This window comes from Colobus angolensis, unplaced genomic scaffold, assembly GCF_000951035.1.
Source record: "Colobus angolensis palliatus isolate OR3802 unplaced genomic scaffold, Cang.pa_1.0 Scaffold167, whole genome shotgun sequence".
Lineage (NCBI taxonomy): Eukaryota > Metazoa > Chordata > Mammalia > Primates > Cercopithecidae > Colobus > Colobus angolensis.
This window is the reverse complement of record NW_012114788.1, coordinates 2027607-2045365: the sequence shown is the minus strand read 5'-3', so window position 1 is coordinate 2045365 and position 17759 is coordinate 2027607. Positions and strand designations below refer to the sequence as shown.

At 43.4% G+C, this 17759-nt stretch overlaps 1 protein-coding gene across 1 annotated transcript in view; it reads right to left on the bottom strand.

The window, feature by feature from the left end:
* Positions 1–1113, bottom strand: part of TMEM98 (transmembrane protein 98) — a 15991-nt gene extending 14878 nt beyond the window's left edge. The window contains exon 1 of the mRNA XM_011937659.1: positions 1102–1113. The gene's annotated coding sequence lies outside the window, so the exon portion shown is untranslated. The remainder of the gene's footprint in view (positions 1–1101) is intronic.
* Positions 1114–17759: the final 16646 nt, after the last annotated feature.

Here is a 17759-nt window from a genome sequence, read left to right as displayed (position 1 = left end):
TTTTTGTATTTTTAGTAGAGAGGGGGTTTCGCCATGTTGGCCAGGCTGGTCTATAACTCCTGACCTCAGGTGATCCACCTGCCTCAACTTCCCAAAGTGCTGGGATTACAGGCGTGAGCCACCGCACACGGCTGGTTCTTGTCATTTTGAACAAAGAATTATACAAAACGCACAAACAAAGCAAGGAAAGAAAGAATGAAGCAACAAAAGCAGAGATTTATTGAAAATGAAAGTGCATTCCACAGGGTGGGAGCAGACCCCAGCATAGAGGCTCAAGAGCCCCTGCTGTAGAATCTTCTGGGGTCCAAATACCTCCTAGAGGTTGCCCTTTGGCCACTTGTTGTTCACCCCATGTAAATGAAGTGGTGCCACAATCAGTGTGATTGGTTGTGGAAAGCAACCAATCAGAGGCTGAAGTGAAGTTACAAAGGTTACACTCCTATGCAAAAGAAGATTTGGCCTGCAATTAGTCTGGTTGCTTTCCACAACCAATCAAAGGCTAAAGTGAAGTTACAAAGTTACACCCCTATGCAAAAGAAGATTTGGCCCGCAATTAGTCTGATTGGTTGCTTTCCATAACCAATCAGAGGCTGAAGTTACAAAGTGACACTCCTATGCAAACGTCGGATTGGTTATGGAAAGACAATCAGAGGTACTTTCAAAACGTTTTCCATCTCCAAGAAGAAAGTGAGGAGTGGGAGTTGCACAGGGAGTAGTCTCTGGTCCTTTTGTTACTTAGGTGCAGAAAGTTGGGGTTTTCCTTTTGATTTAGTTCTAAGAAGTCAGGTGAACCCTTAGGTTCCCTGACTCCAGACCCTATTCTCCTGCCCCGTCTCCCTCCTGAGAGACATGACCCCCATCAGTCTTTATGGGAGGCAGAGGGACTGTTACTGCTTCATGCCAACTTGGGGCATAGTCCCTACCTATTGGAGATCATGAAACTCTCGCCCTACTCTGTCTAGTGGAGACAGGGTGGCATCCTGATGGCCAGGGGTGGTGTCTTCACCTGGAACTGACTGGAAACCTTGTCACATGATCATCTGAAGCTTGATGGTCTCTATGTGAGAGGAAATGAATATGGTTAAAAGATTTAACAGGAACCTCAGGGTGTGGATACTTATGCTGTCAGGAATGTTCATTACAGACATGAATTGAAACATTCTGCTAATTACTACAAAGGAAGTGATTCCATAAGTTTGGAAGGAGGCAATATAAAAATGGCCAGTATTATCCAGAGCAGGTGATCTCTCCTTCCATGTTTTAACAAGTACCTTATCTCCTAGCCTGATTTGGGGTTGCTGGAATTGGCCAAGACTCAGCTATTTTTACAGGCACATATTCCTAAGTTAGGTTACCGTTTGTCCACAAGGACTCCGATATAGAAATACGGAGCCTTTCTCAGGCTATATTTAATTTGCTTTAACAATTTCCCCCTTTTGGTCATTTTCTCAAGTTTGAGAGATTGACCAAAACTTTAGTCATTGATGTCACTACCACCGTCATAAATGTACTTATTTGGTCTTGAAACCCACTGGGAAACAATAAAACAACAGTGGGTTTTGTAAGGTGGGAACAAGGACTGAGTAGAGGGTACCTCCTTATGGTGGAACATCCTGTTTACAGGAGAAAAACAAAACCTGGTCTGTTTTAGGATCTATGTGTTTTGCTTTGTTTCGTTTGCTGGGGCCTAGCACATGGGCTCAGTCCAAAACACTGGCCTCCATAATTTTGTTAAAAAATTCTCCCTTTTTGGTCAGGTTCTCACTTGGGTGAGACTGTGACCAAAATTTAGGGCCTTAGCACCACACTCACTTGCCATAATTTTAGGTTTCCAACCTCACCACATCATTCATAGGTTGTGGTATCCTCCTGGTCAGGCATTTTTTTTGAGCTCTCATCATTCTAGTTGAAGAGAGACCATTTGACATTCTGGAGATGGCTGAATACAAGCATTTAAAGCCTTTGAGAGAATACAGTGCACTAGGGAGACTATTATTATGACTACTGGGAGGATAATACCAAGAGTTTGGAGCATACTTCGTACCCAGGGTCCCCATAAACCAAACCACCTAAAATTAAATAGATCAGAGAATGTGCTAAAGAATCTACTCACTTAACTAAGAAATCTCTTCACTAATCCCCTACAACTGAATCTGTAGAGTCTTCATTTGGTGTATTTCTCCATAGGCCACAAGTGCCAGCAGCTGCACAGATGCTTCTCTGTTCAGCCCATTCTATCATAACTTTCACAAAAGAATTTAAAGTCTGTTGTGCAACTATAGCCTTTACAGTAGATGTTCTCAGAAGACCCAGTCTTTGGGTTCTAGATTGTGAAGGGGTTGATTGTCCTCAGTGAACCATAAAGTTTTCTTTACCTGGTGAAAATACACTGTAGCATAATAATCTACTGTTATAACATCAGCCCTCTTGCATAGGAAAGCTTTTTTACAACCAGAAGCATACACTGAAAATGACAATTGAAATGTTTAAATGGCCCATGAGGTAACCAAATGTACCTGAAGCTTTGATTGTCTTCCCAGGAATATGGATTGACAAACCAAACAGTGGTTATAAACTACTTTAGCAATTTATAAGTCAGCACACCAATATATATTTAATTTGGATTATTTTATCTTTTCCATGAAGAGTCATGGAATGCATAACCTTTAATAACAAAAGCTTTAAGGACTCAGGAAGGGCAAGGCTGCTATCCTGGTTCTTCATGAGTCCATGCTTAACATAGGGCTTACGTCCTCTTAAATACCAGCTGTTTCTCCAATTTAGCTGCATAGCACTGACAACTGATGGGTTATCATAGGTAATTTGACTTAGACCTTGGAGTTCATTCAAACTGTATATCTAAACAATTTTAGTATCCGCTGACTTAGCACGCAAATCTGGCAAAGTATTTTCTTGGTACTCAATTAATTTTTGTTCTACTTGAGTTAACACTTTAATACAAAGAAATTTGGCTATTTTGGTGGTCTACAGTAAGTTAATATAAACATAATTATGATTGATAGCACATACTCAGACATATTTAGAATTTTAGAAATTCCCTATAATTTTGTAACATATGTTAATATTCACTGAAATATAACCTGAAGAAAATTAAACTTTTTTTTGACAGTGCTTCCCATGTAACTAAACATGTAAGCTGAAATTTGATTTTGAAAGCCTATTAAATATGTTAAAGGTTTACAAAAACTTACATTCCCATGCCTTCTTAAAATCTTTTACCATTCATTCAACCGTTTGCACAGAGAGAGAGAGGCCAGAGACCCGACTGGTAAGAAATTCTTACCCTTTTGCCGGCGTGGCAGGTTTCTGGGTTCTCTCTCCCCTAGCAGCCCTAGTGACTGTGGCTCAACTATGTGCAAACACAAACATTGCCATGAATTAAGAATATTCACAGGCCAGGCGCAGCGGTTCATGCCTGTAATTCCAGCACTTGGGGTGGCCAAGGTGGGTAGATCGCCTGAGGTCAGGAGTTCGAGACCACCCCAGACATCATGGTGAAACCCTGTCTCTACTAAAAATACAAAAATTAGCTGGGCATGGTGGCAGGCACCTGTAATCCCAGCTACTTGGGAGGTTGCGGCACGAGAATCACTTGAACCCAGGAGGCAGAGGTTGCAGCGAGCCGAGATCGCGCCACTGCACTCCAGTCTGAGTAACAGAGCAAGACCCCATCTCAAAAAAAAAAAAAAAAAAAAAGAATATTCACAAATAGTTTACAAAGTCTGGACAAATTAGGCAGAGAGAGAAAAATATGACTTGAAAGTATACTCAATACACTTAAAGTATCAGGAAGCCTAATATCCAAAAAGTTAGTTTAAAGTTAACAAGCTGGTGTGCTCCATCAATTCCTGTGAAGCCAACAAAGGTAGCCTAGAAATTCCAGACAAATGGAACAAATTACTTGCTAGAAATGCATATGAAACAAAATAACTGTTCATAGAACCAAATAAAAGCCTTCCACTAGAAACTAAAAAAATCATGGTTTTTTATATATGCATACATAAGCAAAGCCCAGAGGAGCATAAACAGCAAACAAATGAAAATGAGAAGCAAAAACAAACAGGAAACCAACCCTAAATTTTTCCTACTCAGTCTACCCGGGAGGCAGCAAGTGTTACCCAGACCTCCCCCAGAAAACCCACATAATGAATATTTTATTCCTGATACACAATTCAGTATCCTTAAGTTCACCAATATCACCATATATCCTGTGCAATCAAGAAATACACTCGACCGGGCGTGGTGGTTCACACCTGTAATCCCAGCACTTTGGGAGGCCAAGGAGGGTGGATCACTTGAGGTCTGGAGTTCAAGACCAGCCTGGCCAACATAGTGAATCTCCAGATCTACTAAAAAATGCAAAAATTAACCAGGCATGGTGGCACGCACCTGTAATCCCAGCTACTCAGGAGGCTGTGGCAGAAGAATAACTTAAACCCAGGAGGCAGAGGTTGCAGTGAGCCGAGATCGTGCCACTGCACTCCAGTCTGGGTGACAGAGCCAGACTCCATCTCAAAAAAAAAAAAAAAATTCACTCCAGGCACATAATCAGTAAGTACTCCAGTGCCAGCACTGTCCATGCAAAACAGTAAACATAGTGTGAAGCAATGCAAGCATGTATGTGAAATTTGACTCCACACATACATACACGGCTTAACTATATTAAAAAGGAATTGCCAAACTGCCAACGCATTTTTTTACAATATTTCTTATTTTACTTTAATCAAGACTAAGAACTTTAACTATGAAAATGTTAATTAGCCGAATTTCTCCAATTCTCTACCAGGTTTTAAAGAATATTTTATTATCTAAGCTTTTCCACATCTTTCTTCCCTACCTACTGGTCCCTTCTACTTTGTTTCATAAATAACTTTTTCAAATCTGTAATTTGAACTAACTTTTAGATAACTTGTGAATTAGACAAAATTATTATTTTTCTCACTAATATCACAAACCTTTTTGGCACATTTTGTCCTTAGTAACCTAAACCTTTAGCAAAACACTAAAAAGCAAGAAATCTTGAACTATCAGACATGGGCATATATAGATAAGAACAATTCCACAATTTTTAAAAACATATTTCCCCAGATCACAACCCTCTCTTCATTGGAAATGACCCACGTATTCAATGAGCATCAAAAATAATTTTAAGATTTTAATTTACACAAAACATTTACATAAAACATTTATCCCATTTACATGTACTCAATTTTTTCACTTACATTTATCTAGATAACTCCTGTAAAGTGAGACATTAGACACTATCATTTAAAGTTAGTTATTTCCTTGTTAACTACGTTTTTAATAGCCAGTGAACATCAGGTGTTCACCTAAACCTAAGTAAGGGTCTCAGAGTTAAATACGTATGTATTTTTGCTAATAACTCACAAGATTTAGCTGACATTAAATTACTCATGTTTGTAAAAAAAAAGGGGGGGGGCACGCAAACCAAGATCACTTTGTTTTGGCTGGGTTTATAGTTTTATAACTTTCTATGCCAAACCTGGACACCTCAAAATATCCAGCAGAGACAAATATGAAATCCAGACAAAAATGTGTGCTGACAATTCTGAAGGCATTTCTGTTTTTATTTTACCAATAATTTTAAAAGCAGCTTGTTTAGTTAAGTTATACTTAAGTCACGTGAACTTGAAAATTGCTTAAACTTATTTATTTAATTTATGAGGGCTCTTTTACTTATAAGCCGGTTTGGTAGACACAACATATAACAGTAAGCATACATACAAATAAACACATCTAGGCATGTATACACACACATAAACGAAGCTCCAATAGCTTTTACGTTGGAACCCTAGCCATGAGATAGCAATACAAGCTTGCCAGTTTTACTTCATTTGCCCCAGTAGGTAATCCAATGAAGGCCAAGAACCAAAATTTCAGGTGAAGCAGTTTTCATAGCAGTTTGATTTTTAAAGGCCAGACCTCCCCAGATTCCAAAGAACGCTGGGGCCAAACAGCACCAAAGGAGAGCATCACATATTAACCAGACCCAACCCTGCTTAGGACAGCAGCACTAAAGCCTGGATACATGCAACTCCATCCCACTTTCCCATTCAACAGCAAACTCCAGATTCCAAACAATATTGGGGCCAAACAGTATTGCAACTGCAAGAGAAAATTCTAAGGACGACTTGTACTAGGCCTCAGAACCTCTGCCTAGGGCGTTCCCTTTGGAGAGGTTGCAGTCCAGAGGATCCCCCAGGGTGTCCAATCTTAGAGTGTCAGATGTCTCTGACCTTAGATGAGCACCAGTGCCGCTTTGCATGTTTTCCCTCCAGAGGTCATGGCCTACTATGAGCTTTCCTTTAATCCTTGGATGAAGGCCTGGACTTCCAGCACTCTTATAATTTGTTAAGGAAGGCCACATTTTCCCATGCTCTCCATTCCACTAGAGATAACCATGAACTTTAATGACAGGAACTGGAGGCTGAGTGGGTTTCTTTTGCCCGTAGCCAGTCAAGTAGGAGAAGGGAAGAATTTAGCATAAGAAAAGGTTTAAGTCACCTGAAACACTTACGAGTTCACCCCAAGCCATTCTACTTGTAGCGATCAGGGACCACAACCAGAAAAGATAGAAGAACCCTTCCTGCTTTTGGGCAGGGCAATTATCCCCATTCACTCGGCCTTCAGGCAACAGTGGACAGTTGTTCCAGCCAGTTGCCCTCAATTACCAAGGAGCTACTAGGAAATAGCCACGGAAAGACTGAAAAAGAAAGAAAGGAAAAAACAAGGAAAAATATCCAAGTCCCTTAAGCGAAGTGGGTGGTGGCAGTTAGGTGCCTCCACGTGGAAACCCTTTCAGTTCACCTGCCATAGCCAGATATCTGCAGTTGCCTCAATGCTTAGGCGCTGCTCACCAAGTGTCCCTGGTTGCAAAGGAAAAAGAGAGAGAGAGAGAAAAAGAGAGAGAGAGAGAGAGAGAGAGAGAGATTACCCTGTATGGAGCAGAAAGGAAAGGGGAAAGGAGAAAAATGAACCCCAGACTTTGGGCTTACCTTTTGGCTGGCTCACCAAAATACGTTACCAGTGGAAGGTGTCCAGGTTCTTGGCATTTTGAAAAAAGAACTAGACAAAATGCACTAAACAAGGAAAGAATAAAGCAACGAAAGCAGAGATTTATTGAAAATGAAAGCTCGAGTAGGCCCAGGCATAGGGACTCAAGAGGCCCTATGTTACAGAATTTTCTGGGGTCCAAATACCCTCTAGAGGTTTCCCATTGGGCACTTGGTGTTCACCCCATGCAAATGAAGTGGTGGCCTGCAATCAGTCTAATTGGTTGCTTTCCACAAACAATCAGAGGCTGAAGTGAAGTTACAAAATTATCCTCCGATGCAAATGTCTTGTGGGTTTTGGAAAGCAATCTATCAGAGGTACTTTAATTTTCTATCTGCCAAGCAGAAAGGCGGGTGGTTCACAAAGGGAGTAGCCTCTGGTCCTTTTGCTACTTAGGTGTGGGAAGTTGGGGTTTTCCTTTTGATGTAGTTCTAGGGAGTCAGGGTGAATCAGCCTTAGGTTCCCTGCCTCCAGACCCTATTCTGCTGCCTCAGGCTCACTGCAACCTGTGCCTCCTGAGTTCATGCCTCGGCCACTCAGTAGCTAGGATTATAAGCATGCACCACCACCCCTGGCTAATTTTTGTATTTTTAGTAGAAATGGGTTTTCACCATATTGGCCAGGCTAGTCTCGAAGACCTGGCCTCAAGTGATCCTCCTGCCTTGGCCTCCCAAAGTGCTGGGATTACAGGTGTGAGCCACCATGCCTGGCCTGGTTCATGGTTTTTAAAAATCAAATTAGTTGCCAACATTTTAAAAAAGCAGGACTCTCACTTATAATTACAGATTTCCAGCTGCTTTGAAAAATTCATAAGATCTCTCAAAAACAAAGCCTACATTCCACCAGTATCAACAGTCAGCAGGAGAGGGCAGGTGCTGTCCAAGGCTTCTTTCCAGACCCAGCACTACCCCACTGCCCCTACAACATATGTGCACACACTCACAGCTCACCCTTTTGGTAAGTGCCTGGACCTGTAGGCAGCTGGGTTTTCCCACCATTGGCTCTCAGGGAAAAGAAGGCTGAGGGATGATTTTATCATCATCTGAAGTGCTTTCATGAAGAAGCTACAAGCATTACAAACTGTGTAAGGAAAATAGGCTCAAAGCAAAGCAGCCAGCATTGGAATGGGTGATTGGGGACATTAAATGTGTCCATTTCTTGGAAAGTCTCTGAGACAAACTATTTCTATTTGTGTTGGGTGGTTAAACATTTGGTGGCCTTGAGGTAAGAAGCTAAACCACATGATCTCTTATGGACTCTTCCAGGTCTGGGGTTCTGTGACTCTGTACAAGACATATAAAAGAAAGCTTTAATCTTGAGGAGGTTACAGCACACATAGAAAACACATACACTTACCAAAAAACAAACAAGCAAACATAAACAAGTGAATAAACAGCTCAGCGACTGCCTGGAGCTGACAGTATGCATGCCCCAATTAACCATCCACTAGCCTGCTGCTGGGAGGAAAGAGTTGTACCAAGGTTGTGCCCAGTACCTTTTCTAGCTAGCTGTCTCCCATTGTTCTAACAACGCAAGGCCCCTTGAAATCTCTCTCAGGATTGATCTGAGAAGACCTCAGTGTTGCACAAGACTGAATTGCAAGCAACAGAAATCGATTATCCCATGAGGAAAGGGGACTTGGTGAAAGGACAAGAGGGTGCCCACAGAATCAGCAGGAGACTGAAGACCAAGATTAAGAACTGGGCAGGCTCCAGGGGCTAAGTGCCCCTCTCCATTATCCTACATTCTAGATCCCAAGTCCTGGGTAGGACCTCACCCTGTCTGCTTCCACGGTGGGAAGTGAGGCACAGGCAGTATCCTGCCTTCCAATATACTGCTTGCGAGGAGGTTATCCCCAAATAAGTAAAAGGTATGATTGCTGGATCGTTCCCCAAAATTCAAATACCCCTAGCTAAGGCCTCTCCTCACTAAGTCTGAACAGCAAACTGTGTAGCAAGGATCCCCAAATTGAAAGCTGAACCCAGTGATTAGAGAGGACAAGCCAGCAGGTCAGAAATGGTGCTGACCATGATAAGGAGGAAGAAGGCTTGGCTCCTGGCCACTGGGTGCATACTCATGCTCTACCCAGCAAGGAATGAATATTTGTTGAGCACTTACTATGTAACAAACACTAATTAGACATCTGACACACCTTATCTCTTTTGATCTTCTCCCCAACCCTAAAAAGTAGGTATGATTATGTTTTCAAATTAAGAAATAGCCTTGGAGGGGTAAGGCAACTTGCCTGAGCTCTTTCAGCTTATATATAGGAAGGCAGGAAGTGAAACTCAACACCTCCTGGCCCCAAAGCCAAGACCACTCAAACCAGGAAACTGACAGCTCTTCCAACAACCTGGTTATTGGAACAGGACAGGTGGTCATGGCTCCAGCTGCAACAAATAGAGCCACTGTATCCCAATTTTGCACACACTCCATCATCAAGAACAGACTTACTCTGGTCCAGATGTGGCTCAAGTACTGTACTTTTTTTTTGCCTAGTCTCATCTTGATTTCCTTTGGTTTTGTTTTTTCCTTCTGATATCTGCTGCATAGCTATATCTGTGTCACGTGTAGCTCCTGGATGAATCTCTTTGCAGCACCTAGCACTGTGTTATAACCAAGTAATAAATAAGTGGTGGTAGTGCTACCTGGCTGACTGGACACCAAGCGATAAAGATGCCCATGCTTATCCACTCAGAGCAGCTGATACCCCTTGAAAGACAGCTCAGAAGACAAAGATGGAAAAGGAGAATAGCAGACAGATGTTGGTTACCTACTCTCCCTTCCCTCCCCAATCCTTATCACTGGGCAACAGCCTCTTCCTTCCAGGCAGACAGGACCAGTGAGGTACAACAAACCCCCTCCAGTCCCAACCAGAAAAGCTTCTCACATTGTCTGTAATCCACATGAAACCCTCTCAACTCACCTCTGTGTTGTCAGAGGGACAGCAGAAGGACATCCTAAACCGCTACCAGGTAGGCAGTTACAAGCAGGAGCCTGAGCCAGAAGCACTGTGAATGGAGACCTCCTTCCCTCACTTAATGGCTGTGTGATCTGAGACAGTTCACTCAGTTTAAGTTTCCTCACCTGTAGAATAGGGATCAAGTAAAACTCATGGCCTACAGTTGTTTTGAGGATGAAATGAGATGACACATTTAAAATGCTGACACCTAGAAAGTAGAATGGTGGTTGCCAGAGGTTGGAGGAGGGAGGGAGGGGGAGTCACTGTTGATGGGCACAGAGTTTCAATTTGAGAAGATGATAAAAAGTGCTAGAGATGGATCGTGGTAATAGCTGCGTAACAGCATAAATGTACTTAATTCCAGTGAACTGTATACATCAAAATGGTTTAAATGGGGAAGTTTATGTTATATATATTTTATCACAATTTTTTAAGTGCTCATCACTATATGACATTGAAAAAAAAAATGAGGCCTCCCAGATGTTCCTCAAACATGTGAAGCTCATTCTACCCAGTGATTTGCTGTGCCCTCTGCCTGGAAACCTTACCCCCATTATTCCCAAGGCTCCTCCTTCCCTTTGCTCAGGGACCTGCACAAGAGTCACCTCCACAGAGAAGTCTTCCCTGATCACCCTATCTAAAGTTATCACCTCCCATCATTGATGTGCCCCTGACCCTGTTGTGAAATGTGGGGTGTTTTTTTGTTTTGTTTTATTTAGATTTTTTTTTCTCTTGCTCTGCCACCCAGGCTGGAGTGCAGTGGTGCAATCATGGCTCACTGCAGCCTTGACCTTCTGGGCTCAGGCAATCCTCCTGCCTCAGCCTTTCAAGTAAATGGGACCACAGATGCATGCAACCATACCTGTTGGGGACCAGTCTCGACACCACCCGTAGGGTACCCAAAGTCTGGTGGCAACAAAGGAATGAGAAGATACAGGTTAAGAGTGCATAAAGAGTGGAGGCCAGGGGACCAACTGTAAAATGGAGGCTGTAAAAGGCTCAGAGCTCTGGTCTCCACACTATTTATTGAGTACAATCACTTAGATCTAAGAAGCAGCAGATGTTCAGGGTGAAACGGTGAAAGGGAGGCAGTGTGTCATACGTGTAATCTATAGCAGTGGCGATTTAAATGAATCTCCCTTGTGCTCAAACAGTATATCTTTAACTTACTGGAGAGTAGTTAGTGGGAGGGGGTTTAACTAGCAGCCTGTACATCTGGCCACATTCTAATGTTTCAAAGGAGTGTCTTTTTTCTTGAACACAGTGTTTATGGATAAGAGAGCAAGTCTCGCTCAGAGCATGGGAACATAATGACGATAAGAAGACTTTCCTCCTCAGAGGCCTCTTGTGGCTTTTCGCAACTTATTGTCCCATATTTTTATAGCCAGTTTATACAGGCACCCCATAAGCCTTTCCCCCAATGCATACTCAGCTAATTTTTGTGTGTGTATGTAGAGACAGGGTCTCTCTATGTTGCCCAGGCTGGTCTCGAACTGCTGGGCTCAAGTGATCCACCCACCTCGGCCTCCCAAAGTGCTGGGATTATAGGCATGAGCCACCATGTCCTGCCTGATTTGGATTTCTGAATGGCATGTATCACTACCTGACACTGCACGGTATATTTATTACTTCTCCCCTTGCAGAATATAAGCTCCATAAGGGCAGGGACTTTATTGTCTTGTTCTCTGCTGACCCCTAATATCTAGAACAGTGCCTGGAGCTTAGTGCTTAGTAAGCACTTGTGCATGGAGTGAAAATAAAGCTTAGCTGGCATCGCTGTCATTCCACAGTGGGGATGGGAACTCTCAGCCCACACCTAGCACCAAGAGGCCCGCTGCGGTGTGGCAGCCACTGGGAGGCAGGAGGGTTAAGCACATGGGAAACCCTCAGACAGGGTAAGGCAGGGTAAGGCACCAGCATTGGAAAGAGAACGAAGGTTGACCCGAATTAAAGTGCCGCAATTTTAAATTTCTGGTTTGACTGAGTCCATGTTTGTTTTACGTGGTCAGGCCCTTTTATGGACTAGTAAATGGCTTTCCAAGGAGAGCGCCACCAGCCAGGAAGGGGTTTGTGTATACACTGATCAGGCTGTCTCTGAGCTGTGGGTGTGGACCGAGACCACAGCGAAAGCCCTTCCTCCTTGGAGGAATAAAGGTGAGCAAACACTCAGAACTGCTGTGGGTCTGGCTGGAGCGAGGAGGCAAGACCAGGAAGCAAGGAGAAAGAAAAAGGGTGGAGGAGGTGAGAGCTGGCAGGGCAGTTCTGAGCCACTGGGGACACAGGGCAAGTTTGCATTTGCTCTAAGTTAAGGCAGCTGGGCCAGGGGACACTGAGACCCTGAGCAGGGGTTCCCTAGAGGAGAAGGCATGTGCATAGGGCATGTCCATCTGGCAATTGAGGCTTGGGGTGGGGAGGATGTACTCTTGGCAAAAACACTTAAAATCTTCAAAGGACTTCCCTGAAAAAGCTCTAAAGACAGATAACACAGCTGTCCTCTCTTGCCCATTTCCGTATTTTACCATGTCCCTCTTTACAGCCAATAGAAATCTCTTGCTTTAAGTATTTTGGGAATGATGTGTAGATGTGTATAAGGGGAAGTAAATCCCATATTTTAGTTAATGCAGAGAAGGTTGGTTCAAGGATGAATTTAATGCTATAAATAAAGTCATTTGGGTGTCTGGCTTTAAATCTGATACATCCTTTTAACTTTCAGCACGATCATATTAATTATAATCACTGTCATTTTTGAGACTTTGTTCATGCCAGGTACTGTGCTAGGTACTTTACATAGATTACATAATTATTACAATAATCTCTCAAAATAGATATTATTCTCCCTCACTTTACATAGGAAGAAACCAGGGCTCAAAGAAGTTAAATACATTTCTACAGCTGGTAAGTGGTAAATCTAGGATTTGAACTAGAACTGTCTATCTGAAAAGCTGTGCTATAAAACAAAGTCACCCACCAACTAGCCTGGTGCCTGGCCCATAGTATATGTCCAAAATATCTAGTTTGGGATGACCTGAATTAATGCATTTTCATGATACCATATTCACTGAGTCCATACTCTATTCAAGGTGCTTTACAGGCAACACTTCATTGAATTTTCTCAACAGGTCGGCAGGGAGGAATCATCTCCACTTTATACAGGGGTACACTGAGCATCTGGGAAGTTCAGGAACTTGTCTGAGATGCCACAACCAGTTAACTGACAAATACAGGATAAGAGCTAAGTCTGTCTGACTCTAAGCGGTGGATCTTCTCCTTTACCCACTTCTGTGTTCTCCCAGTCTTGGAAAAGACATCAACGGTCACTTTTCCTCTGACGGGTTCCCCCAGGGCCTGGTACACATCTCATGGAATTTCATTGCCATAAAGCTTTTTTCTTTTTCCTTAATGTCTGTGAAATCTGCCTTGGTATAAATATCTAATAATGCCTTAAACCAAAGCATTGTGTTGGCGTAAGAAACAGTTTCATGTACGTTGTTTAATTTTTCACCACAACCATGTGCCATCACCACATCACCATTTTACAGATGTGGAAGCAGATGTGGCCAAGGGATGACCTGACTGCAAGTTCAGCACAGGCTCCTTCCACGACACCAGGCTGCCCTAAGTACAAAGTCAAGTTCAAACTGGGGAGTGTGAGATAAGAGATGGGGAAGCAGGTTAGAGGTGAGTCAGAATCAGTTTTCCTCAATTTTTTGACCACCTTAGAAACCACCTCCCTCACCTACCCCATGCCATGTTTCATGCCTCAGTGACCCTCTTGTGTTTGAACTCAAACCTGATTTACCAGCCTCTTAAAGTGGAAGGGAAAACAGCATGTCCTGGTACAGGGTAACTGATCAGAACAGCAAAAGTGCCTTAGGTTGCTGCAAAGGGGCTGTCCTGTCTTGGTCTTCTTTGTATTTCCCTATACCCTCTAACTAAGGGACACCCAACTGCTTGGCCCAGAAGTCACGCTCAGTACCTCTAATGACTGACAGGACTTTGGAAGGAATCTGTGCTTCCCTCTAGACTAAGCTGGATCCCAGTCCTTGGGTCAAGTGGAGCCAGAGACAGCGGGACCCTCTTAGAACCCCAGAGACAGTCAACTTTCAGGAGGTGGTGCTGAGAAGAGAGTCCTCACACAGTTCTGGGTCAGCCAGAATGGTATTTCCCCAGGATAACTGCGGACTGGAAAAGGATTATGTCACTACCTGGCATTTTTTTAAAACCCAGGCAGGGGTTTAGAATACTCAAAGTCATCCCAGGATTCAGGATCTGTCTCAGGACTAGCAGAGAAGCCCAGGTCTGGGGTCTGGAGCTAACAGCCCCCAGATTGCCTTCAGTCCACTTCTAGGTACCCCCTAAGCAGCAGCCTCTCCATCCCTTGAAATGCCCGGGACCAATGGGACAGAATCCTGCGAGACAGAACCACGGAGAGAATGCCGAGGGCTCTGGTGCCTCCCAAGTGGAACATAACACACACTTCCGGATCTGCTGACAACCTAAAACCAAGAAGGTGCACTTCAAAGAGTGGTCACTGGGTGTCACCACTGCTTCTTAGGCAAGTGCCCTCATCGGTGAGCTAACGTTGAAGGTTGCTGGGGAGAGAAAATTCCTTCTTGGAGACTCTGTTTACAGGCCTGACATCTTCTGTGCTTCTCTTGAGCTCCATGACATTCTCACTCCTCTCACCCCCTGGTCCTACCATCTGGCCTGGATCACAGAGGCCACCACGGAGTTGCTCTCTTGCTCTTCTCTCCTTCCCAGCTTGCTTGGCAGAACCCAAACTCGGTGTTCTCCATGCTGGCACTGGAGCACGTAGTTAGGGAAAGTCACCCAAGACTGGCTTTGCTTTTGATTCATGATCACAAATCTCAAACAGGCACTTATTCCTAGTAATCCATCTGTCCATAAGTGTCCAACTCTCACTTACTCCCTCAAACAACTTTGCATCTAATCTTTAAACCTCCCATGCCCCTGTTCTTTTACTTGTGCCATTTAGAAAAGAAAAATGAAATATGTACCAACTCCATCTTTTCATCACCAAACCTCTAAACCTACCAAAATTTGTACATATCTTCTCCTCTTTCACCTCTACTCTGTATCTCATCTCCCCTTGCTTTCTCAAGGTCCTTTGACTTTCTCTACTGTCTTCTGGATTAATATCTCCCTCTATCCTAGAGAATTCCCACCAATGAACAATGAAGCTCTAGTATCCCACATCTTAAAAATCTCTGTATACCAAATGACTGTCCAGTTACCAGCCTGTGTCTCTCTTCTCTTCCAAACTAGATTTCACCTTTCATCTCAACACCATTAAAAAAAAAAAAAAAAAGCTGTCTCTACTACCTACCTCCCATTCACTCTTCAACCTGCTAAAATCTGGCTGATACCCACCGTGCTCCAGAGCTGACTTCTCAAGATCACCATGACCCCCATGTCACCAAATGGACATAAATATCCTCACCTCCCCGCCAGGATTGTGAACACCAGTCTGACCATGTTCTCCCTCTTGGCTTCCATGACACTACCCTCTCCTGATTTTCTTAGATTTATCCTTGGTTTCCTTTGTTGGCTCCTCCACTATCTAATTCTAAGTATTAGAATTTTTCAGTCTTTTTCCTGGATAGTTTTCTCTTTTCCTTTTTACCCCATCTTCCTGGGTAATCTCATCCATTCCTGCTGATCTATACATTACCTTTTGATGCTGATGGCTCCCAAATTTGTATTTTAGGCCCAGTCCTATCTATTTCACATCTTCACTTGCAAGTTTCATAGGTATTTCACAATGAGCATGTCCAGAATGGAATTCTCAATTTCTTCCTCTCCCCAAAACACCTGTCCTGTGTTTAGTCTTCTCCATCTCTGTAGATTGCACTGCTGTTTCCCCCGATGCCCAAGCTCCAAACCTAGGAATCAGCACTTTTTTCTTCACACTCATATTCATTCCATGAGCACATTCTATTCTCTCTCCAAAATTCATTTCAAAGTTCTCACTTCTCTCCATTTTCACACTCATCTGGATCACCATCGCCTCTCTACGAAACTGACACAGAACATTTCTAACTAATCTTCTCATTTCCACACTTTGTGATCCATTATTGACACAGCAGCAACAGAGGTCTAAAAACGAAGTGATGGGACCATTCTGTATCTTAATCTGGTATACATATGTAGAACTTTGTGGTGTGCTTAAGATTTGTACACTTTACTGTAGGTTGTATCTCAATTAGAACAACAACAAAACAAATTAAAGCCGGGTACATTGGTACATGCCTGTAATCTAGGCTACTTGGGAGGTCAAGGCAAGAGGATGGCTTGAGCCCAGGAGCTTAAGACTAGCCTGGGCAACATAGAAAGACTCTGTCTGAAAACAAAACACCTAAGTAAAATGTCAATTCTCTAGCTAAAATTCTTCAGGGGTGTCCCTCTGTACCCAGGGAAAACCCAAGCCCTGCATCACGTAGCCCCAGCCTTTTCCTCCAGCTTCATCTCCTATTGTATTTCTTCCTTGTTTGCTAGAGCCCAGCTGTCCAGCTTCATTTAGTTTCTCCAATTAATCCAAGAACTGTCCTCCCTGCCTCAGGGCCTTTGCTCAGGCTTTTTCCTTAGCCCGGAACCCTTCTCCATTCTTAGGGCCTTCTCCTTCATGTCACCCACCCAGGCTTTCCCAGGCCCCCACCCACCCATCTACAGCATGTCATCCCATTTATACCTCACAGTGATTTACTTATTTATTTATTTATTTATTTTTTGAGACAGGGTTTCACTCCTATGGCCAAGGCTGGAGTGCAATAGTGCAATCTTGGCTCGCCGCCATCTGTGCTTCCTGGGCTCAAGCGATTCTCCTGCCTCAGACTCCCAAGTAGCTGGGATTATAGGCACATGCCACCACACCCAGCAAATTGTTGTATTTTCAATAGAGACAAGGTTTTGCCATGTTGCCCAGGTTGGTCTCCAACCCCTGGGCTCAAGCGATCTGCCCACCTCTGCCTCCCAAAGTACTGGGATTACAGGCTTGAGTCACCATGCCTGCTCTTGATTTTATCATACTATTATAATTGTCTTTTTCCCACAGTTGGGACCAGATTATACATTTGACACTTGCACACTTATTACACACATTATTATACATAAGTGCTACATAGATAACCAATGCCACAATTCTTATACTCAAAGAGCAAGCAGACACCTTTTGCTTTAGTTCCCATAAATCACGGCAGAGGTGCTTAAATTTTAAAAATCATCTTTCCTCATGAAGTCTAAACAATGTCTCAACACTGCCAAGAGCCATAGCTATCTACACAAGCCAGGTAAAAGGGAAGATTATGGCTAAAGTAAAGGTTGTGTGTGGGGGTTGGAGAGGCAGGCACAGGTGGATAGGGAGAAAGCCAGAAGCTGGCAGCAGTCCTCATTACACTGCAAGTTTGGACAATACTGTCTACTTTCGAGCTCCCCTCTCCCTGGATTAATACCCCCACATCTGTGCCCTCCACTTTGCCCCCCAATCCTTTGTGATCTCAGTTTATTCTAGTGCAGCCATCTCCACCCTCAGTCTGGAGTGGGGAGAGATGATGGCTATACAGTGTCATTGATCTCGTTGTGTCCTTCAAAGAATACAATGGGTAAGTGCAAAACAGGGGATTAGCATACATAAGAAATTAAAAGCCATAGACAACAAGCACATACACACATGCACACACAGCAC